Here is a 6,000-nt window from a genome sequence, read left to right on the forward strand (position 1 = left end):
TAGCTTAAGTATTAGCATAGCTTATTAGCTTGGACATTTAAGAAGAGTAAATAAGACAAGAAACCTGTTCTTAATTAGATAACATCAGCATCCTGCAGTGATTTACCTTTCTCTATCTCACATACATAAGGCTTTAACAGCATTGATGTCTCCCGCAGAAGACCAAAGTTGTTGTTTTACAGCCTAATGAGCGTCTGATTTATGACCGGAGCCATGTGGCTGATATAAAAAAACAAAAAGAAAAAACAGCACAGGTGAGCAGGTGTCCTCCGCACAGCATTTTCTAATCAATAGCTAAGAAAAAGACATATCGTTAAGGTTGTATGTATGAGCCTGCATGTGTGTAAATATGTGTCTGCATGAATATATGTGAGAATTCAATGAATCATCCATGGCTTGCTGAACACAGCATGTGCATAAGATGGCTGATGAGTTGCAGAATCATCCATCAAGTTCTAGATCTGCAAACATTTCATTTCTGCATTGAAAATGATCATGGAAGCACGACATAAAACACACACATGGTTTGATATCATGAGATGAATATGCTTTTCTTAAACACACCTGTGCTGCTCACATTTGTGCAGACACACGTGATGTCTTGCATCTTTGGTAATGTGACGCGCATGTTTGAGCATATTTCTAAGGAGGGATTTTTATTGTCATACTTCTGTCATTAAATCCAAAAGCCATGGCATCTTGTTCATATCATGCAGCCAAGAGAGTGTTGGCTGCATGGGATGAGAAAAAGATGAGGAACTTTGGCAGCTAATGCATCAGCTTGCACTAAAAAAAAAATCCCCCTCTCATCCAAGAGCATTAAGATGTGGATAAATAAATAAAACATTGCCACCATGACTGGAGAGGAATGTGGCAATGGGAAAAAAAAAACAAAAAAAAACTGCTTTCATGTTGGCAGGCACAGAGATTTTTATTTTGGGATGAATCAAAATTTCCTGAAAACGCTTGCGTCAGGTGTATCTAATTATCTGACAGCGCTGCCTCATTATAAACCGGCCCCTGGGAGTCGGCTAGTTGTTGCCAAGGCTTGGACCACAATCAAGGTGTTCTTCTCGCAGCCGATACTCCTCACGTTCAACATTTTTTTTTTTTTAAATAGCCGTTGTTTGCACATCCCTCTTCCCCTCAAAAATACAATACATTGTGCAGTATGAAACATTTCGCCAAATGTTTTTTTATAGGAAATGTGCAATGAAACAAAAAATAAAAGCAGTTCTAACATATTAGCAGCCGTCCATACAGCCATGTCCTGGTTATGTCACCTGGATGAAGTTTATGAACCATAATTACAGCTCACTCCTCTTCTTCTTCTGGGAGGTGCAGCAAGGCAGAAGAAAAGTGGGTGTGTTGTCAACACAGTCACACTACAGCAACCCGTGTTAAAGCATAATTAATGGGAGAGTTTTGTTTTTTTGTAGAAATGCGGCTCTCTAACTGGCACTGCTAGCTGTGGCTCTCGGGGTCATATGTTCAACTGCGAGCGAGCAGACCTGTCTCTCTCGCTCGCTACTCCTCGCTTTTTGCTCAAACCCCATCCAACAGTGATTGATGCTGGGGCCTGGCGAGCAGTTTTGGGAAGCATCACTCAAAGGAAAGCAAAAGAAAAAATTGCAGGATGTTGCCAGTTTATAAGATGGGAGAGCTGCTGGCTAAGGGAGGGGGGGGGGGCGGGGTATTCCTACCTGGGACTAATCCTTGAAAGCTTTGCCAGAAACACACTGCAACTGACAGCAAGTGATTCAAATCCACTTCTGTGCTCCAAACTGCCTTCACACACGGGGATAACTAGCCTGGAGGACTGCTCTGTTGCAACATTTCGTCATGTTACATGTTATTGGAGGATGTGTGTACGTCCCCTGTTAGTGTTAGATTTGTTTATTTTCATATTAGTACTGGCAGTTTATTTACATATTCAGTGTTTATCCTAGACACACAGTCAAATGTGGATGATGTCCTCAGTGTTTGTGGAGCCCTCAGCACAAAAGAAGTTCCACATCCTAATTATTGTGAGTATATGTCACACAACTCTCCACATGCAGACAAAATGTTTATTCTTACTTAAAATAGCTTTAATATTACGATTACACCTAAATGCATGTTCTGCACTTGTGTGTTTCCCATTCACTCCCTTTGTAAGTGCAACAGTAGCCTATCTCTCTCACTCTGCCTCTTGACTGGCAGACCGTAATGCTATTACCTCTCCTCCATGGTCATGCTCACTTAGCCTTCTGTCACTCCACACCGGCCATGGTAACACACACATCTCTTTGCCTGTGTGAGCCGTCCTTGCCCCTCATTTGCAATCGCTCGCTACAAAACACTGAGGCGCACAAACTTTTCACTTCATTATCTCGCCTTTTAGAGGCATTCCTCTTCTCTTTTTTTTTTTTTTTTCCTCCTCGGGCTGCAAAGTATGACTGGAAATCACGGGTAATTGGTTATGTGTGAATCACTCGTCTGTAGTAGTGACAAATAGTCTTTCACACAAAGAAAAGGGTTGTATAAAACAGGCTATGTGGAAACTTTCCAAATATAACTGGCAGGGTTGGGAAAAGGGGGTGGGAACCGGCCCTTAGCCGAAAAACTACTGCGCATGATCAGCTGTCAATCACCAGTCACATCTGACATCAAAGCCTGTCAGATAAGGGCAGCAGACAATGGGTTAACTAGGTGAGTCACAGCCCACCCACCGTCTACATCACCTGAGCCATGAGCCCTTTCGTGCACGCGCATGCATAGACGCACGCGCACACACATCTCAGACACCAAACCATTCACACCCCTTAGTCTCAGGACAGACCTGTAACCAAACTTTCAGAACACAAGTTTGCGCGTACTCATGCGTCTTCCACATTTGCAAGCATTTTTTTTTTTTTTTTAAGGCATGGATTAGATTTGTTTTTAGCACAGTGTGGGTGATCTATGAAGGCGATCAATTAAAAAAAATGAATCCGTACATATCTCGCCACCCTCTGGAGCGCAGCGGCGAGAGGCAAAGACGTGCACGTTGTGTGCGCTACGACATCCACAACGTAGCTGCAAGATATGTAAAAATATGCGCCCTGGGCTCCTACTCACAGCGCCACACGACACACAACTTATAGTAGACGCCGAGCCAATACTTAATTCGACATACTAACACACAAGGAGCCGCTTTCAGCAAAGATGCAGTGGAAAAAAAGTCTATACTACTTACTATAGCCAGGCGGTAGAATGCAAAGCCCCGGTAACTGCAATTAAACAGAGAAATGCGAAACAAAATGAGCCATAACAGTTTAATTGTCTGAAATGAGAGACTCTATATGTCAAATAAATGCATGCAGTGCAAGTTATTGCGGTATTTGAGATCAATATATTTTCTTACCGGGGCAGTCCGGATAAATTCCTGAGGAAATTCCAGAGGAGTCCCTTCTTTCTTCTCTCAAAGTCAGAAAACAGCAATGCTTTTCTTATTCCAAAAACAGGCCCCCGGTTCAACTGAAAGAGAGAAGAGACCAAAAGAGCCACAACAAATTCCATTAGTACCGGGAGTTCCCCCCACCTCCACATCCACCACCCAAAAAGTGTTGACATAACATCTGTGGGAAAAAAAGGCAACTCGTAATAAATTTGCGAAATGGACAGATGGTACCTGCTCTCTTTATCACTGTCGACAAAGACAACGAGAGCGGCAATAAGACCGGCAGAAAAACTGAGAGAGCTGAGCTTTCCTTAGGAAACGCAGCCCCAGCGTGCTGTCAGATTTAACCAGCACACACACACTCTCTCTCTCACACACACACACACACACTCTCTCAAGCTGCTCCCGGCGACGGCTGGAGAGTGAGGGAGAGGAGGAAGAGAGCGGAGACGGCAGGGATGCTGCGCTCAGGGATGCAGTTCCCCTTCCGGCCGCTTGGTGGCCAGCTAGGGGAGCAGCTGGTGATGGGATTTTTCCCACCATGCAGGAATTAACAGCCAGTTTGTTCCTTAATGAGGTGCTAAAGGCCGATAACCTCTTTATATATTTTTTGAAAAACAATCTTAACCTTCATTAGTTAAAGCATCATATAATAAAATGTATTCTCTGCATCTTCAGATTGATGAATGAAAATAGCAGAGTGAGAGCCTCTTCAGCCTCAATTCTACAGTAGTGAAATGCAACTTACGTAAAGTATTTAACTTAGGTTGAAATTCCATGTACTTCTACTTTACTATAATTAGTATGCATGATGATTGTTTTCATTACTTCATTAAATTCAGAGGGATTTTAAAGCACAGATAGAATGGTGAAAATATTATGAAATAACTGGATAAAACTGTGAAGTTTACTAAAACGGGGACGCATTGGAAATAGCAAACCAATTATATCATGATACTATAACACTGTAAAGGAGCAGCCAATGGGAAGTTTTCCACCATGCAGCAATATTTCATGAATGATGAAACAATCTTACCTGTCACTTTTTGAAAACGGTATATTCTATCACTACAGTTACAATCCTCATTTATTCTCAGACATGATCAGTTGCATATTGATGATTATCAGATCAGTTACTGCATCACTTCCTACCTCAAGCCTCTACAGCCTCCTTCCACAATCAGTTGTGGAAAGTAACTAACTGCATCAATTAAGAACTAAAATTCAGCACAAGTTTCTTTTTTACTTGATCTTAGGTGACTTTATACTCCTACTTCCATACAGCTCAGACAGACAGATACAGTGCCTGAAAGCCTTGTGCATCCTTCTGGCATTGTTTTATGCATCCCCTGTTGTGTTTTTGCATAACAGTTAAGGTCTGAGCTGAGAAGGATTCTGTGAAGTGTTTTAATTTTTTTTTTTTTTAATTTTTTAAATTTCACTTTTATGTTTTACATCGTGATAATCCTTATTTGAAAACCTCATGTGAATTTGGGCTCTGGTTTATGAGTGCAGTTGACGTAAAATTTTGTGCTGCGTCGGCCTTTTTCACAGAGGACATTTTGACATGTCACAGCAGGGAAAATGCAGGTGTAAAATTAAAAACTGGCCGAGTTCCATTTCGCTGCTTGAGTGTCATCGTCCTGCTATTGTGAACGTTTTTTTTCCCATCACACTGAGAAACTTAAATAGAATCAGCTCTGGCATTAATGGGATTTTACAACTTTACATATCCTTCCACAGTGACTGTTGTACTGTTGGATAGATGACCACAGACGATAACAATGCTTTTCACTCCCTTATGTGGACTATAATGGAGTATTTGGATCATACTCAGCATATGCAAAGGCAATGGAGAAAATTTAGCAAAAGTTGCTTGAGGCTGACACGTTTGTAGTTTTATTTGCGATCAAACTGATAAATTACAGGTTAAAAATAAATACAGCTACATAAGACAGTGTGGAGAATAAACTGTTTTAACAGTTTTAAAGTTGGGTGAGTTTGTATCTGATTCACTACAAAACATGGTTTTATATTTATGACTCATAGTTTTATCAGTCATTTCAAGAAGCTGTTCTCAAATATATCAAACACAACGGATATGTTCTGAACCGTCAGTGTCAGAGAGCACTAACTTTATCAGTAGGTGCAGCAAAAGAAGTGACGGTGTGCTTTTAGGCATTTATAAAAGAAGTGACAGTAACAGATGTCCCTTTAGGTCCTATCAGTCAGGAGGAAGTTTAAAGAGTAAAAGTCATCACCTTCTTTGTTAATACATAAACAGTGGGATTCCTCTGTTGTTGATGTTGTTGGGAAGAAGATGCACTTGCAGATTGGATGTGAGGTTCTTGGACCAAAATGTGGTCTTTATGCAAAGCTCAGTTAACCATCCCCTGGCTGAAGTTTCATATCAAACACATTCCAACAGCAAGAAAGTACACGTATTTGCCAGGATGTCAAACTATTACTTTCTTGTTACAAGAAGGCATTTACTTTGGCACCATCCCCAGACGGAGTATTATATTTTGCCTTCCTGGGGGTAAAAATAGCAGAGTTGTCTCTTTAGTTTTCTTCCATTC

At 41.2% G+C, this 6,000-nt stretch overlaps 1 protein-coding gene across 23 annotated transcripts in view; it reads right to left on the reverse strand.

The window, feature by feature from the left end:
• Positions 1-3,807, reverse strand: part of LOC109994240 (protein tyrosine phosphatase receptor type D) — a 354,409-nt gene extending 350,602 nt beyond the window's left edge. For 11 of the 23 annotated variants that reach the window (XM_065950667.1, XM_065950662.1, XM_065950660.1 and 8 more), the window contains exons 1-3: positions 3,653-3,806; positions 3,386-3,498; positions 3,218-3,251 (exon numbers count right to left, since the gene is read on the reverse strand). The gene's annotated coding sequence lies outside the window, so the exon portion shown is untranslated. Of the gene's footprint in view, positions 1-3,217; positions 3,252-3,385; positions 3,499-3,652 lie in introns of all 23 variants that reach the window. The other 12 variants (XM_065950670.1, XM_065950675.1, XM_065950671.1 and 9 more) reach the window with 2 other exon arrangements.
• Positions 3,808-6,000: the final 2,193 nt, after the last annotated feature.

The sequence above is a fragment of the Labrus bergylta genome, chromosome 22 (assembly GCF_963930695.1).
Source record: "Labrus bergylta chromosome 22, fLabBer1.1, whole genome shotgun sequence".
In the NCBI taxonomy this organism is placed as follows: domain Eukaryota; kingdom Metazoa; phylum Chordata; class Actinopteri; order Labriformes; family Labridae; genus Labrus; species Labrus bergylta.